This window comes from Diuraphis noxia, unplaced genomic scaffold, assembly GCF_037042655.1.
Source record: "Diuraphis noxia isolate RWA-SAM2 unplaced genomic scaffold, SU_Dnox_SAM2 contig0001, whole genome shotgun sequence".
NCBI classification, from domain to species: Eukaryota; Metazoa; Arthropoda; class Insecta; order Hemiptera; family Aphididae; genus Diuraphis; species Diuraphis noxia.
Genome location: NW_028301711.1, coordinates 94,096,863 through 94,117,975, shown reverse-complemented (window position 1 = coordinate 94,117,975; position 21,113 = coordinate 94,096,863). Strand labels below are relative to the sequence as shown.

The following is a 21,113-nucleotide window of genomic DNA, read 5'->3' as shown; positions in this document are numbered from 1 at the left end:
AGGAATATAGGATGGCGGACCGTCTTCATTCGGAAACGTTTTTCGTATACAATGATTTTTTTATATCATAGAATTCAAATTTGACACATCTACTACAACGACACAATGTAACCCACTTACAGTGACCCATTCGACACCTATATATTGTACGGAAAAGTGGTACCAAATCACTATTCCCTGCTCTTCTAAAAAAGGTTTCTAGGAAAATATAGTGAAGATAATATAATCAAACCATTTTTAACATTTTGTATACATTTTTTTAAACTCATTTTTCATATAATTTTGCTGTCTAAGTACATATTATTTGTGGTAAGTCATAGTATTCAGATGTTATATTACTAAAATAAAATATTTAAGTTATTGAGCGTTGTTGTACATTAACTAATAAGCGGTGCCTATAATTAAGCGTTTTATAAATTTAATTGTTATCCAGAATATAATAGACGTCAATCGGCAATTCTTAAAAAATTTAGAAAGTGTCTTCGTTTTGGACTGGTAAGATTATTGGTCTCATTAAAACTATACACTCGTCTAACCTACAGATATATATATATATATATATATATAATATATAGTCGAACCTACGATAACCGATCGGTAAGTACTCCGAACGAAAATAAACTGCGCACGATACCGTAGTGGTAGGTAGGTATAGGTTGGTATAGGTGCTTATACGTCGTCGGATGACTGAGAGTGAAACACGTGGGACGTTTGCCCAACTTAAACGCCAGTTCGCACATCTCTCGTGTTCACTTTATTTATTATACACTGCATAATAATAATAACTACGTCTGTCTGCCATATCTGCCACTCACCTATACACTAATACACTGACACTTGAAAACTGTACTCGTTTCGCTGTTTATTTTTTATGTACTTCACGAGCAGGTTATAATAGTATCGTTATTATACCGTGGTGATGATGGATTGGTATATATATATATAGGAATACTAAACACCGACTGCGATGCGTACCTACTGAACATTCCAGTAAACGCACTTTAAAATTATATATACTTCAAACTATAGACTGTAGACATATTATACAGCAGATAACTATAAGTACACGAATTTAAGAAGTTATTTGTTTACTATAGGTATACCTATTTGCGTTAAAGTACAAACGCAAATACTTGCAGGGATACCGATATCATTTTATCTTTCTGATTTCGCTCGTTGATTATTTTCCCTTGGCGGCTTAAAATTCAAACGTTGACTATTATTTTAACTGAATACTCAGTGTATATTATAAGCAGAGGATAGAAAACTGCACAACAGGTATTGTAAGAGTAGGTAAGTCGTAGGTAATCAGTTGCTATTATATTTTACTTTTTTCATCGCTCAAATAATGTGTTGTATTCGATTCCTTACTGAAATGATAGAACAAAAATACGTTATTACTCATTGTTTATTACTAAATCGCACAACTTTGATGTAAATTCTACGTAAATCTACATTTAACCTACACCATATATGTCTTACCACACCCGCTATGGAGCAAGAAAAGACAGCATTTGACTAGAGTTTGGTGTGTGTTTGGTACAGATGATAATGTGTACAATTTTCGTAAATTAAAACTTAAATAAAAAATAATTTAAATTAAAAGTGCCTAAACTAAAATACCCAACTAAAAAGAAGTACCTAACTGATTTCCCACAATTCCACTTTAGGACACAGGGATTGTACCTATACTATTGAAGGCGGATATATCAGCTATTGTATCTGTTATAGTCATTATTAGACAAATCGCGTAATTTTTTATTCAAACTCATTAGAACACCGTCACGAGACGCGTTATATTTACAACGATTCCATCGCATTAAAGCTAATGGTGTCGTTTATTATAGTTGAGCGGATATGTAGTCATAGGTACCTAGCCTAGCTATGTTATAATATATGCTAATATAACTGCAGTGGCGACTGACACCGTTTGTGCTATATCGATTAGTCGTGATAATAGTAATATATGTCGTACATCAAAGCATTCTACTCGCACTGCAGCTCGATTCCGACACAAATAGTTTAATTTATTATATCAACTCTCAAACTTATATTAGGTACCTATATGTAAGATGTAATGTAAATGGATATTATTAATATATATATCGTCGAATAACATTTTACACAGATGTTCAGCGCACATGAACCGTTTTTTTTTTCGGGGAGAAGCCGCTCAGTGCGGACAAATGGAATAAAGCTTAATATATTTAAAAAATAAACCGGACAATATGGCATTGTGATATAAAAAATGGCCGTCATATAGCATTAAACGCGCGGCAATTTCCGTCCGAACAGATATAATATTTTGTGTTCAAAGACTTCGGCCAACTGCTGCACTGAAGTTGTGAATTGTTTCATTTTCGGCATTATATTACAATATGTGCAGTAACATTGAGCCACACTTATATCTATAAAGTTAGCTATAACCTAATATTGTATTATTAAGATCGTACATAGATAAAGTTAATTTTAGTTACTATATATATAGCGGTTAGCGTTAATCAAGTAAAAATTAACGTATTGAAACCAAACCAAATCTGTTTAAAAATGAAAATGTTTGGAACGGTATGCCAGCAACTGACCGTGTAAAATGTTTTGATAAAACATTCGATTTAAATTTTTTTTTTACTTTTCAACACTTATATAAATGGCAATTTTATAACATTATCTTTGCGTGAAATCCGCGACGATCGACATTAATAAGAGTAAAAGAGCTCCATCCATATCAATCTCAATTAATTTTTAAAGTAATATAGTTTCAGGTCGTTTTTTATGATAGGTATAGGTAAACAACTTTTAAACTTTGAATCATTTAGATATAAGCAATTTAAAATATAATGTGTATAATATTTACCTGTTTATTTATTTTTTTTTAGCGGTTGTGTGAGGTACATACCATCGTGATATATTATAACTTTTATATCCAGTTCAACGCCAAATAATTTATCGCCGTTTTATTCTTTCAAATAATTAAGTTAGACGGAGTCACCTTTTTTATTATAACATGCCTAGTTGCAATAATTGTGCGTCGCATCTTAAATTTTAATTTCGAAAATCTGATGGCGCGGTTAAAATATGTATAAATACAAATATTTAGAAAACTAGTGATATAATAATTGAGCAAAGAATACATTTTTCTAAATAATAATAATCATCAATAAAATGCATAATAACCGTCTTTCCAGATTATACGAAATTATATTATATTCCATTTATTGGCTTTATAAACAGTTTTGGACAGTCTGCGATGTGTTAATACCTATATGTGTATAAATAGATAAAATATTATGTACGACTGTTTTATTGTGGTTGACAATCGTCCGACGATTAACTTTATAAACTGTTCGGAAAAGTGTTGAAATCGTGGCCTCGCGTATTGACACTCGTCTCCAGAGGCCACGCCAAACACGATATTTCGCGTGAAATGCAAAACGGTATAAGGGAACGTTGCAATTATGTTGTTACAGTTGTTTATACCACCTCGGTTATCGGGTGATGTTATTATTATTATTATTGCAGACTGCAGTCGTCGCGTCAATCAGCCAATCGAGTTTTATTCACCGTTATTTCCAGGTGTCATTTTTGTTTTTATTTTTTACAAAACGTGTAATTAATAGCGCATTTGTATTATAATATTACAAAAGGTAGAACGTAGGTATAATTTATCACTGCGAGAGAATAATAAATTGCACCTGTCAACGCAAATCGTTTGAAAATGTAAACGTGTACGCGAATTTCAAATGTGTCTATACCTAATTCAGTGTTTCCGCATAAAATGTCAAAACATAATACCTACTTATATCAAACGATGTTAAACCTACGCTGGTTCTTAATGAACGTTTAAGAATATTTCAAAAAAAAAATATTCATACTTAGATCAGGCAAAGCTCCAGAGTCCAGAGGCGTATTTATGGCGGGGGTGGTATTCAGGTATTATACCGGATTTAACCCCGTTGACCCCCTAACCAAACAAGTTTATTTTTTTTTTAAGCCAACATTTTTTAACTTACGTTTATACATATTATTATAGTTTTTGGACATTATATTTCAACGAACATTGTTGTTTATCTATAATAAACAACCTAATTTAGATACTTACGTAAATATTATATATAATACAACTATAGGAAACGAATTTGTATATGCATTTTGCATATTTTTTTGGTTAGTCCAAAAATTTGCTAAGTGAAATAGAAAATCCGTTTCACATACTGCAGATTAAAAATGCATTACTTTTATTTTGCATATTTAGGCATTTTTATTAATAAATGCATATTTTAATATTTTACAGTTCATATTATTCCAATTATAACAATTATTATTTTTTTACTCTATTTTTAATCGCCGAAAAAAAACTATATATATATATATAATTACGTATTTTTAATTTTAATTATTTTTTTTTACTTTCATGTATGAAATAAGTAATAATAAATATAAAAATTTTAAACCATATTTGTGTTATAAATACATATTTTATAATTTTCTTTGAAATTAAATGAATATATCAACATAAGAGCATATTTTCGAGCATATCTATATGGCATTATCAATGTATATTTGCATATTTTTAAGAGCATATGTCATAGTGTTTTAGGGCATATAAATCCGTTCCCTAAATATGTAACTACTATATATTATAGTTAAATGAGTATATGATAATATTCATATTCATATTTTATTAAAATGTAGTATAAGGGTGTGACTCTTTACGAGTATAGGTATTAAACGCATTATTTATGTGAACATAAATACATTTGTTGAAATAAAGTTTATTATTTTGTAGTATTTTGGTTTTTATAAAATTTACTCATTACTTATGACCTAAATAATGATGCAATTGTATATTAATATGTCGCCGACTTTTTATAACGCTATAGACGACGGCGATTTTTTCTTTCAAACGAAAAATTTGATACATATATAATTAGGTCACTAAACTGACAAACAATTTTCAAGTTTTGTTGATATTAGAATATGTAAGATGATATAATATTTTATGTTGACACACTTATTTTCGTCGATATAGACATATGTGTTAAGTCACACAGCGTATGTTATTTACAATAACAACAAGCTAACATTTCATTTTTTTGTACTCAAGTAGAATAATGCGAACAGAAATCATAACGTATACGCGTGTATGGCAAAACTTCTATACACATTTAAGTAAACCAAACATTGGTCGAGGCCTGCAGCACAAAACGTTTACAGAGTGGTCACGGAGCAGAATATGCTATATGCCTATATGATAGCCGAAGGCGGATGTATCATACTTTTATTTTAAAAACAAACACGTTTAAATCATTAACAGTTTTATGGTTTACGTCTTACTCAACATCTGAACAAAAAATAAAAATTTTAACGAAAACATTAAACTATATACATATTATTAGAGTATCTATATTATATTCCATAATATTCAATCAGCTGTGCTCGTACCTATTGTAGTAACGGACATATCTATATGTATATTAAATAATTTGTTTACAAATAATATATAGTATGACAAACGTCTATAAATCTCGTTCGAGTTTTCTTTTTAAAATATATAATGACAGTAAAAATGTTCTACTCTCGATGCATTGCGCTTTCGATTGTGTAATAGCTGATTCAGACATAAAGATATGGTAAACGGAAAAAACGTCCCCGGTAAGAAAGTCCCACCGAAAAAAAGTGTCCAAATTAATATTTTATTTAAATTCAGTCTTTTATCATATAGGTTAGGTTAGGTACCGTATGGGTGTACATACCCCATAGGTAACACATGTTACATATTTTTTTGAAAATAATTCTAGGATTGAAAATTATGGTAGATGAGTATTTATATACATATAATTATTATAATTAGGTACATTTTAAATTCATTGAAAATAATATAATATCTTAAACATATAATAATATTATTTAAAAAATTTATTGTTCAAATATAAAAGATCTCTTTCTTATATTTTGACCTATTTGCTTTAAAAAATGAGGAATATCTGCAGATTTGTCTTCATCAAAACGTTGACATAACATGTTCAATCGAACTTCAATTTTTTACCAGCTTTTGTTTTTTTCCGATTAATTTCTTCTAATTCGGCCAATGCCATCTTGCCTTGTGATATTATACTATTATATTATTTTCAGATCTTTTATATTTGAATAATTACATTTTTATATTTTTTAAATAATATCATTAATGTTTAAGATATTATATTATTATATTATATTCAATAAATTTAAAATGTATCTAATTATGTATATAAATACTTACCTATCTACAATAAAATAGTAATCTGGAGACCTTTTATCCGTGAGACTTTCTTACCGGAGACTTTTTTTCCTAATATCTAAAGATATTGCAGCACATATTGTATAACATTTGAGTTTTGTTACAAAGTTATTGATAAAACTTATAAATATATACTCAGTTTTTAAATTACATACAAATATAGAAAAGCCTAAATTCGCGAATAGTCGAATGTGCCAAAATAAAAGGATAAATACAATATTAATCGATTCTGAAGCAGAGATAATGAAACCCGTACTTTTGATGTTTTTTATTGACGAATTGTACAGAAAATAAATGTAAGATTACGCGAACTTGCACGTTTAAGTCCTTGGCAACATAAACCGTTTAATATTTCCATGTACAAAACATTTCATTAAACATATTATAATCAACCTCACATTTTCATTGAACAATGAATTCATCCAAATTCTGATTTTTAGCATAATTTTTAAATAAAACTATATCTTCATTAAGATTTATTTCCAAAAATTGAAGTATGTTGTATTTCAAGAGTCTATGGCGATACAAACAATTGTTTTTAATGATAACTCGCCTTTTCTACTTACTGTAAATTATTAAACGAAAAAGTTTCCTTGACATGTAATAGGGTTGAAAAATACGGGAGCTATATGATAACTTAAAATTTTTGGTAATTCTTCAGTAATTGTCTGTTTAATAAGTTAACCTACAAATATTTAAGATTTATAAAAATGAATATTATAATATATTATATTAGATCAAATATTGCATCTATTTATACTTTTTTAAACCATTTTTAAGAGCTATAAACTATCCTATAATAATATAAATATTTTAATAGCTGAGAAAGTACTTATTAGAATCTTAAATTAGGTAGGTAAAAGTTTTCAAAAAAATTATATTTTAAATAATTTTCAGTAAAAAAGCTTCCTTTTTCCATTTGAAAAACAGAAGTTTGCAGGACAATCCTTAAGTAGTAAAAAAAATTCTAGAACTTGAAAACGTAGACTTTAAGGTTTAAATACCTAAATTTAAATTTCTAAAAAACAGAAATAAAAACGAAAAATTTAGTTTTTGAATTACAGTATAAAGTGAATCACAATTAAAAAAAAAAAAAAAAATGTTTTATTTAATTCATGCATAACTATATAACGGGATACCGGATGAATTCACAGTGAATAAATTTAAATTTAAAATAACAATCAAAAACATTTTTATACATATATAAGTCGATTTACAAGCAATATATAGTACATGATTTAGTATAAGTAGTTTAATAGTGCGTAAGTTAATTTATAACTATTATACAATATATACCTACCCTTATATAGGTACTAGAATTATACTAGTTTCAACATTACGTCAATTTTATAAATAAACTATACATAAATTAGATCAAAAAAAATCAGGTGACCTTTAACTCGACGGGTTAAACAACAACAGACTGTTTAACTTTCTCAGCCTAGCGTATATACCTATATATAAAAGGTATATAAATATACATTATATATATATATATATATATATATATATATATATATATATGTATTGTGCGTGAAACCATATTGTAATAGTATATAATTATATTCAACAATCGCAGTGTTATCGATCCGCAATAGTTGACACCAGGAGACTCACGATCTTCAATAATTAGTCTGTGAATTCTTCCAGTGCCAAGGTTCGCAGATCGTTTTTCATTACCGATTGTCATGGATGTTCACCACGGGTATTGACGGGAAAAAAAAATTACAACAATAATAACAAATCTAACAGTATGATGTACCTAATATTATGATATTCTTATTTCTTAATGCCTGCTACATCCGTCGGTTGTGCAGCCGCTTATGCATTATGCACGGTCCCGTTGTCGCTAATTTTATGAAACCATTATGTAGAACAATCGTTTCCGAGGCCTGTAGAATCGGACGGACTGAAAACCAAAAATGATAAACATTATACTACTATGTTATAATTCATAAATATTAGGCGTACAGAAAATGTAGGTATACAATAATATAATGAAATTATTAAAATATATACATTTCAAAACTCGACGGTAATTCTCTCATTTCTCTCTCCCAAAATGGTATTAAACGAACACCTACGAAACGTTGAAACGTCTTTTATACTTTTACAACGGTTGCACAGTGATTTCCATAACTATATATACAGCGTGTCTCAGAAAGAATCGACAACAAATTAAAAATGATGCTAATTAAACGTACGACAGAAATTGTTAACATTATATGATATGTAAATAATTTAAGAAATATGTGTATATACTCAATACTCATATTTTTTTTAAAGTTATTACGTCCCAAATTAATTTAACCAAAAAATTATTGAATTTAAAAAAAATCTAAAAAATAAACTACTTGGCTTAGATGAATATTTTTACCATCAAAATTGTTCTTATATAATCAGATTCAGAAATAGGCTATTTTGAATTTGTCCAAACATTATATTTTATCAATTTTTAAGTTTTTTATTTTCAGTATTAAAAAATAAGAAATTATATTAAAAATATAGCGCAAGTGTCTATGAATTATATAGAAGAAAAAAATTTAAATATTGAATACAACAGAAGTTATTCCATATGTCAGATCATCGTGAGACACCCTGTATATATATAATATGTATTCAATTCAATTATTATGTCTACAATAACGATTAGATAAAAATATTAATGATAAAATTGTAGTGATGCGTTCTTACATATTAATATAATTATATTATAATAAAGATGTAACAATGGTAAAACTAAATCTGTTTAAGAAAAATTACATCTCTCGCGCTACTTATACACTCGCCAATAATAATGTGCAGAAATCACGTAAACTTATTATAATATACATTTATTATTGCGACGTCTATAATACGCGTCGGACGAATATTAAACTTATAATGGTAATCATTAGGCCCTTAGTCCAGGAAGTAAGCGCAGTAGGTCTTGGCATTTTTTTTTTTTCAATAACAATTATTATAAAATCGAATAAAGCTGATTACAGGTACGAATAAGCATAGGCGCAAATATGGGGGGGGGCTTTGGGGGTATTAGCACCTCCAATTTTAAAATTAGCAACCTAAAATAATGATCGTGCCTATGAACTATAAACTATAGTTTATATAAGCCTATAAACTTCTTCTTTCAAAAAAAAAAAACCTTTAGTTTTTTTTTTATTGATATTGCGCCTATGCGAATAAGTCTTTCGAAGAAGCCTCCGGTTGATTCCGTTCCATCCCAAAGCATAATATATATGATATAAACTCACGCACTGTGTTTCCTGCACACTGTGCGAGATTTGAAATTCACCGTCCAAATTGGATCATTGACATTGAATAATTATCATTTATATACTATACAAAGGCAAACTTGCTTGAATGCGAGTGTCGGAGTATACTGTATATACATCTCATAATATGGCTTCCCATAGACAACATTTGTCGGGCTTTTGTGAGAAACAAATGAATATCCGTAAAATATATTATATAGGTACCTATAGCTAAGCTAACTATGTATTGAAATTCAAACCAATTACATCATCTTTTCAATTCTCAGTAAACATTCTATTGTTTCTACAATAAACACTTTACGACTGACGAAAATAATAACAATTACGCGCGCCTTGATTTATAATACTTACCCATAATCTTTCAACATGTTTAACTGTTGGTAACTGCAGCTTTGTACCTATAGCGAATATGCGCAGCAATTCTATATGTTTCTAGTCGAAACTCGAAGGTACATATTATAATGTCATAATAGTTATACACGACGGAGCTGATAACCGAGGTATATATCTAATATATATTATTATGTAACGCGCCGTTATAGCAGTGAGCTCATACATTAGATTTGAGTTTTGACTAATATTATACACTGTATAGTGCGGTACGGTATTGGAAAAAAGACTCGACGATTAACCGATGTTCGAATTGTCTAAGGACTATGCATTATAACATTATAATGTCCATTGTTTAAAATTTATACATTTTAATAAATTTAATATAATTAACATTCATTATTGATTTAGCCAATACAGATTTTTGTAATAATTTTAAATACATATTTTCATAGTCAATAAAAAGACGTAGGTATACTCAACTCAGATGACAGTAAAAGATTTCGAAATGAAGAAGAGTACCGAATAAATTTTTAAATTTACAAAAATTGATATACGTTCACTATAAAACATTATAGGTACTGACAATTTTATTTTGTGCTAATGTTCACACTGTCCTGATCAAATCATTCTTTATCTACTTTTTTTTATCACATAATCATTGGTGTCTGTCTAATGTACTTAAATTTGTAAAAAACTTGTCAAGACGATTTTGTCAACGTTTTACCATATTTGCAGTTGTCTCGTTAAGTAAACTTTAAACAAAAATGAATAGAAACTAAATAAAATCAACCGAGCAGGACAATAATAATTATCGAATAAAATGACTGTTTATAATAATCGCAGTTAAAGACAGTTTTTTTTATACATTCATATTTAGTACACTTAGTGGGTGCTATGAATAAATGATGCACATCACTCCGATTCCCGTATACCGTTTTAGTGCTTTTGCACATTTGAAATCATAATAATGTTTAGACAAGATTATATATCTTTGTTGACATATTAACCGCCGTCGGTATTAATCATAATTTTCTGTCCAAACAGTCAACACTGGTGCACGATAAAACCGTAACATTTAAGCCTATACCAGCGCGCACATTGATAAAATACATACATAATATTACGAGCATACGTAACACTAGTAGCCGACAAAATATTAATATATAATTATAATAATTATATAAACGCGAAACGGCAGCGCGTCGCGTGCGTGTTGTTTTAACATTTGGGTCGTCGACGTTAAATTCTAATATAGATATATTATATTATTATATTGTGCCCAATCTATATAATGTAGGTACGCATCGTGGCACTATAATAACGTACCTAAACCGTATTTTAATGTACCGTATATTATAATACGTGTATATATATATATACCTATATAGGCACGCAATAATAAACTCCTCCGCGCGAGTCTGATGATTTATGATGGCCGAGTGCGTATAGTACAAAACGTATACGCATAATATATAATGTACCTACCCATACCTACTCGCGTTATTTATGCGTTTACTCGCGGCTTAACTGCTGCTGCAGTAGTGTAAGTAGGTAGATAGTATATAAAATATAATGGCGATTTTACGTCGTCTCGTCGTGAATATAGTGTGCGCACGCATTATATATTTATGTATAATACTACAGATTGGTGTATATATATATATATATATCCGGAGAATAAGACGTGTCCGACGACGTGTGAAATTCGCATCCACGAATATTCATTTTATAGTGTTTTGAAAAATAAAAAAAATGATGAAATAAAAAAAAAATAAGATTATAATATAATAAAAACCGATCGTTAAGTGCCTTCGTCGTACCAATGTGCATATATTATTATATACGTTTGTAATAATATCATATACATATAAAATGCTACTATATTATATATTTATAGATGAGTGGATAGATTATTATACTATTACAACGGCGGCCTAACGACGACATGTAAGTTGAAGTAGGCAACTATCACTTATTACTGTTAAGGTTTTTTTCGTAGGAATACCAATCATATAGTCGGTTGCATTTGATTGCAATGCGTCGGTGCGCAGCAAAGTGAAACTTTCATCATACATATTTTTTTTCATTGCGAAATATTTCGGACAAAAAAATGCATCGACTTGGGACGAAAATGTTTTAACCCTTAAAATTCCGAAAATAAGTTTGATAAATTGAACTATGTATTTACTGCAGAGTGTACCAATAAGTGTTTGGATTGGACTGGTTAAAAACGATCCATTATCGGGCGAGGTACCGAGAACAAAATATATAGTTCTGTATTATATCATTAAGAAAATAAAACACTATAGTTATACAAATACTTCGTTGGAAACTTGGGGGGACCGTTTTGGTTTTGTATTAAAAAATGTACGAAATGAAAAAATTTTAATTTACTTTATTTCTATTAATAAAATAAAAAAATAAAAAATAAAATAATATTTAATAATAATAATAATAATTAAGTTAAAACAAATAATTTAAAAACATAAGTGTCATCGGTGGGTGGCTTCTTAGCTCATAATTTCATGTTTTTTATGGTCTTAGCTCATACTCTTATTGTGCCGATTGTGTACAGATTGTGTATTACAAATAAAGAAAAAAAAAAAAAAAAAAAAAACTTTATTTCTATAGCTAGCAAAAAGGTCGTGTAGACTTTTAAAATATTCACAAATATGCTTCCAAGTTATCATTACGTTTTGTGATGCTTAAACATTCGATTATAAATAGGTATAGTATAGAATTATTAACTATAGCGTATTGATAGACAATTTGCAGTATTTTATATATTATTTTATAGCTTAAATTTTATTTTTTAACTAAAAAGCAGAATCACAATATTTGTGTATCATAAATATTTTGTCGTACTGAAAAATAATTGAAAAGACATAACTTTTCCATTCCTATATAGACGACGAATATATTATGTTCGTTTATTGATACCCTCTCCCCACTACCTTATCAATCTGACAAGTTTTGATTATGTCACTACTGGTATAAATACATATATATATATAATATATATATAATATATATATATAAGTAATATACATGCGCATGCACATATACAATTTGCATGCATATTTGAATATTTCATCTTAGGTTGTCCGATTAATCCCATGTATAAATAATGTATGTATGGTTTGTATATATTATGCATCATTGCATCAGTTTTGAGAATCATATTTTCGTCGTACAAAGTGTGTGATTTTCACACGGCGAAAAAATACACGCGTACGTATACGCGATTCGACGCGAAACACGCTGCACCACGAGTAAGCCGTGTGCCTACCTATTATAATAATATTATTTATTATTCATTATTAAATGTTATACAACATAACTCCTATTGTGTACATATATACATATATATATATATATATATATATATATATATATATTATATAGGACTGTGAATGCCGTATAATGTCGTCTGAGTGACCCGAGAAAAAGTAGCATATAAAAAACATACGCAACATAATATATGTCATATATGTCAACATAATATGACGCTATACCCATATCCTACTATACCCTTCGTTATTAAATAAGAAGTCGATTAGTAAATTAACATTTACTGATCAGAATAATATTATAATGATAACTAATTCAGAATATATTATATAAAAAATTGATATGTTTTTAGACTAGAAATAGAATTAAGATTGAAAGATGGCTGTTATTCCATAAAATGTTTTACGGCATTTATGTTATTTCCTTTATCTACAGATCAATAATGGTACCTATACCTAAATTTACTATCAGTGGAACTATTATATTTATAAGTATGTTTTTTAAATTAAAAATATTATGAAATTAAAGTGCTTATAATGTGATTAAGTGTGTCATAGTATCGTCGATAGAGAACAATTCATTGTCGAAAACTTCAAAAAAAATATTGAATTGTGTTGAAAAACGTTCAAATCATTACATCTGGTCATAAAATAGCAACGATTGCATAAGATATATCCGAAATCGAATTTCGGATAATCACAGTTATATAATATTATAAATGTCTAGACCGGTAAATTAACCGTTATAAACAACTACAATGACCATAACAAGTGAAAAACAATTAAAATGAGAACAAATGCTTTGTGCGCAAGTTTTGTAGAAATAAAAGTTGAACTTAAAGAATTGTTGAAAGCTAAAGTAAAAGTATTATATATAGGTATAATAGTTTTAAATACAAAATAACAAATAAGATCCAAGATTTTGTCAGTTAAAATACTTATAAAAAAATTGTACCTAAATATATCTTTAATATTTTAAAAATCTATAAAAAAAAAAACAATTTATGAGGAACCTTATATTTAATTTTCAAGCTTTTTGACCGAGAAACAATTTTTTTGTCGATATTTTTAGAAAAAAAAAACGCCATCAATTTAAAAGGCGAAATATTTTTAAAATATAACACCTTGGATAGAAGCTACAAAAACTGTTGAACATGTCAAGTATTTCCGAATATTTGTTTTTTGATTACAACGTATATTTAGGTGATTAGAAAAAATCGTTATTTACGCAATAAGAACCAGCACTGCTGTCCAGCAGCTATTGCGGGAAAAATTAAATTTATGCGGACAGCTTTATTTAGTGCGTGATGGGAGAAGTTAATTATTGCCTATAAATATATATGTATAGTAATTGCAGGATCTTGTCCCAAAATGAAAACTCGGATGAGACGGGAAGCAGGCATCTCAAACATCCTGTCAGAAGCCCTCCACCAAGACAACATAAAACAAATAATAACCTTTATTACCAAGTCCAACTTTATCAATAGTACCTATTTAAGATGTAAATTATATAACTTGTAAATAATTTAGAGTTAAACCCATTATTGCTGATGGCCGCATAGTTGCCGAGGCTTAATTATTCTAATAAAAAAAAAACTCGTAAATTTTCCGCAAAATTCTTGGTTACCTTATACGCTATACATCAGTTATTACTTAAAGTAAATAACCTACTCATTTGCGCGTTAAATTCATTTGCAGGACTTTCAAATAATTTTCGATAAGTATAATATATAAATAGCGAAAATATTCTCAAAAACTTTTCGAGCTAGTTGATGTAATATGGTTGCACTCGCTTATATGACGTATATCATCTACTCGGCAGTGCATATTATTAGGCCTACGATTTTTCAAAAGTGAAACGCCGCCCGCGTGTAGTCTTTGCGTTCTTTTTCCCCACGCCAGCCATGTAATTATACGCCTGTACGCTGTTTGTTCGAGTGCCGTAATCCTTGAAAAACTGTATGCTCAATATTCACGTCCGAGTATATATAATATAATAATAATAATCGTATAGGTCAGCCTACCTATATATTATGTGTATATATATATATATAATATACTCAAGACTCAACAGTATAATATGTATATATATACAGTAGCCGCGCGCGCGTACCAGTGACGTAAACTGTCTATATAAGTACTTATTTATAAATATATATACAGGGTGTCCCGCGAGGATTTTTACCCATTGCGATATCTATAACGAAACAACAATATAGAGATATCAAAATTCTGGTTTTATGATAAGATTCACAGGGATATAAGAATAACTACAATTGTTTCATTTTTTATTTTAACGTTTGGGTAGAAAAGTTAAAAAATATATTTTTTTATTTAATTATTTCCAAAAAAAAAAAATAAAGATAGCCATTATGTTGAGTTTATTTTTCTGAAAATATTGACGTTTCAAAATTGTATTTTCATTGATTTCCCGATTTTTAATATTTTTTCTAGTTTTGGAGAAATAAAATATGATTACAAATTTATAACTATTAGGAACACGGAAAGTATTCGGCCGGCCGCGGGCCGTATGTGGGAATGCGAGCGGCGCGGCGGGTCACATGTTTGATAACATCACGGTGTTAAATAATTCGCAATTTTTCTGGAAACTGAAAAAAATATTAAAAACCAGGAGATTATAATGAAAATAAAATTTTGAACCGTCAATATTTTCAGGAAAATAAACTCAACAAAACGGCTATCTTTAATTTATTTTTTTTTTGGAAATAATTAAATATAGAAATACCAAAACATTAAAATAAATTAAAATATGAAATAATTGTAGTTCTTATCCCTGCGAGTCTTATTATATTAGAAAACCAGAATTTCGATATCACCATTTATATTTCGGGAGATATCGCAATGGGTAAATCCTCACGGGACACCCTGTATATTGATGCATATAACACGCGTGTACATAATATTGTATATGTGGCATTTCAAATAAAAATTAACGTGCGAGTGTTCGTTTGTGGCGTAAAATAATATATACCTATAGAGAGAAGGTTGTGTGTGTTTAGATCTATATATATATAATAATAATTCGATTTCTATTTTCTTTTCTTTTTTTGCCAAGCGTAAAAACAAAGTTCACCGTCGTTTATTAGGTATATGCTTTGGTTTATGAATGTTTAATATTTATACGTAGGATTTCGCGGTTTATTCTAAACACTGCGATTTGGAATGCTGTCATCGTTAATATACACATAAAAGCCGTGTATACGAGCGCATACCCATAGTGTTACGTTTACACCATTCGTCACATCGGTTCACGGTAAATACGAATATTTAAGTCCCCCTAAATGATGTGTCTAGACGCGTATATAATATTTATTATCTATAGACGCCGCCGCAGAGAAACCGCGTCACCGCGACTATTATAGTTTTTAATATATAGTTATTAGTTATTAGTTTATTACACTTTAAAAGTGTGCTCCAGATTTATATATTTTGTTTATTTTGTACCGTTTACATCCGTTCTTATCAAATAAATAAATAATCATTATTGGGTAAAAAACGTATTGCCAGTGTTAAATATTAATGGCTATTATAAAGATGATTTTTATAATTGTTCGAATAAGTGCCTACCTAGCTATCATAATGTACAACTAGAGAATACGAAATATAAAGTAATAATACATTTTATAGTATTTATAACTATATAGCAAATTATAAATCGTATAAGACTATAGAAATGGTTATTGTTTCTGGCTTCCGGTGTGTCTAGTGGAAATTAATATTTTATATATATATTTTAGGCATATTTATACCTAACAGACACTCAGACATAGCGTGCCTATTATTTAAAAACAAAATTTTATGAACTCATGGTACACGAAGATTTTTATACAATATACATAGCATAATAATAGTAGGCAATATAATAACAGTTATACAGTGTTACAAGTGAAATAACAAGTAGGACAACCCAAACGGTATAAAGTAGAATAGAAACTTAATTGCTTTATAATGGACATCGTATCTTCCAAACATCGATAATGATTCTTTTCGAGAAGGTTTTTTTATTTCTTTTTTTTAACACCTAATTTTTATGTGCACACTAAAATGAGTAATCAGTATTCACTAATCACTGTAATCTCTGCGGTGGTAAATATAATATCACCATATCGGGTATAATAATTTTTCGTTTTCAATCATCGCGGTAAAATTATTTTTGACGAGCAAATAAATATATTAAATTGAAATAAATCGTGCAAGTAAGTACTATAGGTACCACGAGATACTTCGATAATAATTCGTAACTACACTGCAGTTTATCAACATATAGGCAGCGTATAGGTAGTTCGTATCTACTTCCAATATAATATTGTGGATGTATACAAAAATGAAAACTATTATTTGTCCGACATTTGTAGAAATTAAATTTATAACCTCGATATATTTTATCCATATATACATTTTAAACGTGATATAATAAAACAAATATTAAAACATAATATTATGATTAGGGTTCGGATTTATATGTATTAAACAAACCAAAATATGTAATATTATATATAACAAATCGCTTTATATGTGATAAAAAAAAATTAAAATATGGAATATAAATAAATTACAAAAAAGAAATATTGAAAAAAATTACTTTATAAAATGACCAAAAATTAAGACTAAGTATCGAATTGAAATTATTTTGAAATAGATCCTTATTCGTCTCGATCTTGTGAGCAATGCAGTTCAAATTTTCAAATTAAATGATCTACGGTTTTGTTGTACCGACTTAAAAAGCGCTCAACCTCAACAGAGATAATGGGTGCAAATAATGTCATGTATGCAATGACCATTGACCAATAAAGGGGTGAGCTTAGCTTCAAACTTACCTCAGTTATTTCGCAATGTATATCTGTAATTAATTTTAGGCAGTTTAAACCAGAATTTTTATTTAATACACTGTGCATTTTTTTTTTTTTAATGCAACTTCCTGCAATGGGCCTTGTACTTTTTCTATACATTTGACTCATATATAACTATTAATTAATAATAATTAATAAATCATAATCGTAAATGAACAAATTTTCGAAATATGTAGGAAACATGCAGGAATCATTGAAAAATGTGTAAAAACATGTGCTAATGGAAAAATATGTTCAAATATGTAAAATAAAATATAGTGAATTTCATTTGAAATCGCTTGAAACGAATTTATCACTTACCTAAAGTAATTTATCAATTCACAGTAAAAATATGTATTTACATATAAATCCGAGCCCTAATTATGATATATTGATGCCTATAAGACAATATTATGTAGATATTATGGTATTGCCTGATATGTATAATAATAACCTAGGCATGTATGGTAGTGTACTTCAAAGTTGATATTATATTTTTATACCTATTTTGAATTTTATTATTATTTTTTTTTTAATGTATTACATTAATTTAAGATTTTTTAATAATCCAGTATTCAATAATATTATGTTACTATTATATCATTATTACAAGTATAAAGCTAAAAAGCCAGTGATATAATGATATACCAATAAATATCGAAAATAATATCTACCCTCACAGTTGACAAGAAAGTGCAGTTTTTAGTCGACTGTGCGTTAACACGAATAAATAAAATATTTCAAGTTCAATAAGTGACGCCTGTAAAATTAGAATTACTAGAAAAATAAAAAAAAACCAAAACTATAGAAAGCAAATCGTGTGAATTTAAGAAACTCGACGAACTACATATACACCTATCTTATTTTATATATTGTACATTCATAACTTACCACTTAATCGATTCGATTTACTATAGATTAAACGATCTGCTGTAGCGTAAAAGAAAAGATCGATCTAACAATAATCGATCTCTGCGAGGCAGAACAAAAATATTTTCGGCCATTATATAGCTTGTACCGTTATTATTGATAGGTCACCGTCTTGTTTTTAATTTTCTGGAATAGAATAAAATATTGTTACACACTAGCGGCGGCTGATTATGATTATAGATTTTTTGTGTAGGCACACAATATTATTATTATTATTATTAGGTACATAAAATGGGTAATAAGTTATATTATTTGAACGCCTTTCCGATGAAAAAAAAAACTAAAAACGACAAACACACGAGACGCCAAAACCTAATCTAACTGTACTATTATATGGAGACACGAGTGAACTGCATTGTTCGAACGCGACTGCCTGATGGCCGGAAACGTAGAAGGGGTAAAATGTATAAAATAATGTAAAATTATATGGTTTGTGTTGGGTCTGTGTTTAGCACCCTTACCATTGGCTGTTGCGAGGGTGGATATATCGTTAGGTACCTATAATATGTATATAGATAATGTGAATTATACACCCAACTACGTACAAAACAATGCTCGTAACAAAAGAAATACAATAAAATACTGCACGAAAACACAATTGAAATTAAATGTTTCTCGTGAAAAATATTTTCGAACACGAACGTTATCAACGATTTTTACCCCGTTATATATATATAGGAACGCACGATGTGCATAATTCCCCATCTATTTTGTCCGTTAGAAGTGAACATTACAGGGTAATTCACCAAGCATGCTCATTTCCCTTTTTTCATACAACAATGAATTTATTATTTAAAATCCGATTTTTTGAAAAACTCAAAGAACATACTCGAGGACTAGGTTTTCAAATACACGGTCCTGCAGTAAGTGATGGCGATACAAAAACTTTTTTTCCCACAAGGGAATTATCTTTTATTTTCAGTACATTTTTTTTTCTATAACGATGACTTTTTTGAAAACGTTTCTATACCTATGTCATGAATCAAATCCAAAACTAGATCGAGTAGTTTTAAATTATTTAACTTTGTGTAACAAAATCCACGATAAATAGGTATTTGGAAGATATAAGAGCTATATGATAATTTTAACATTATAATATAAGAATTGATATTCAATTTGTCCGAATTAAAAAATAGATACCAAAACCAAATTTTATATTTTTGGACATTTTTCCAGACACTCTTTAAATGGAGTGAAAAATTGAAGAGGCGTCTGAAAGTATGGCACTTAAGCGTGTATAAAAGTGCCGATAATCCCTGAATTTGAATAAATTCATTATGAAAGAAAATAAATGGGAGTGAACCTCGTTCGGTGAATCACCCTGTACATTAATTATTTCGTATAGTTTATACACAATAATATTATGTAATAGATTATAGGTAATGAATTATTTTCAAACCATCGTGACTAGTGACTATTTATTACACCAACCGTACACGCGTGGAACATATAATAGTATGTTTAAAACAGCTGTAGCGAGTTGTTTTGGTTAAATAAATGTTTTTAATTCTAAATAATTGGTAGTAAAACTTTCAATGTTATTAATCTATATTAAAAACTAAAAATGTCTATAGAAATTATGTATGCATTTATCTACGTTTTGGTTTTGCCGATGAATTTTGAAGATTTTCAATAATCGAATTAGAAGGTAAGACTGGATAACAATATTCGACCGCGGATAACATTAATATATAATATTTTATTGTACTGTTTTTTTAAAAACAAATTATTTACTTCAGACGATTTTAATTTTTCATTATACAACGTATTTTGACGCTTCGTTTGTCATTGTTATTTTTCAAACGCACCTGCGGGATCGATTAAAAAATGTAGACAATAACACACCATTAATAAATTATTATTTTTGTGTAAAAACAAACGAGCCGGACACATGGCCGTTTGTCTTTCTTTTATTGCCCAACCTCGAGTCGGAACACCGAATTCTAAAACAATAAATATTTACTGTAATCGATTTTGATGCGGTGAGGTAATATTATATATTATTATATTATACTCGACTGCTGTTTGTTTATGAATAGGTAGGACGATATAGAACTAATTTTATTTCAATACAATACTCATCGTTTTTTTTTTTTTTTTGTAGGTACATCGTTTCAATTATGATTTTCGAAACAAATAGGTATTAACGGCACATACAATT

The 21,113-nt window shown here is 28.7% G+C and overlaps 1 long non-coding RNA gene across 2 annotated transcripts in view; it reads right to left on the bottom strand.

Annotated features, from left to right (window-relative positions):
- Nucleotides 1-7,934: 7,934 nt before the first annotated feature.
- LOC149062503 (uncharacterized) overlaps nt 7,935-21,113 on the bottom strand; it is a 78,777-nt gene continuing 65,598 nt past the window's right edge. The window contains exons 4-5 of one of the 2 annotated variants that reach the window (XR_016189968.1): nt 18,914-19,078; nt 7,935-8,186 (exon numbers count right to left, since the gene is read on the bottom strand). This is a non-coding gene — a long non-coding RNA (uncharacterized LOC149062503). The remainder of the gene's footprint in view (nt 8,187-18,913; nt 19,079-21,113) is intronic. The other variant, XR_016189967.1, reaches the window with a different exon arrangement.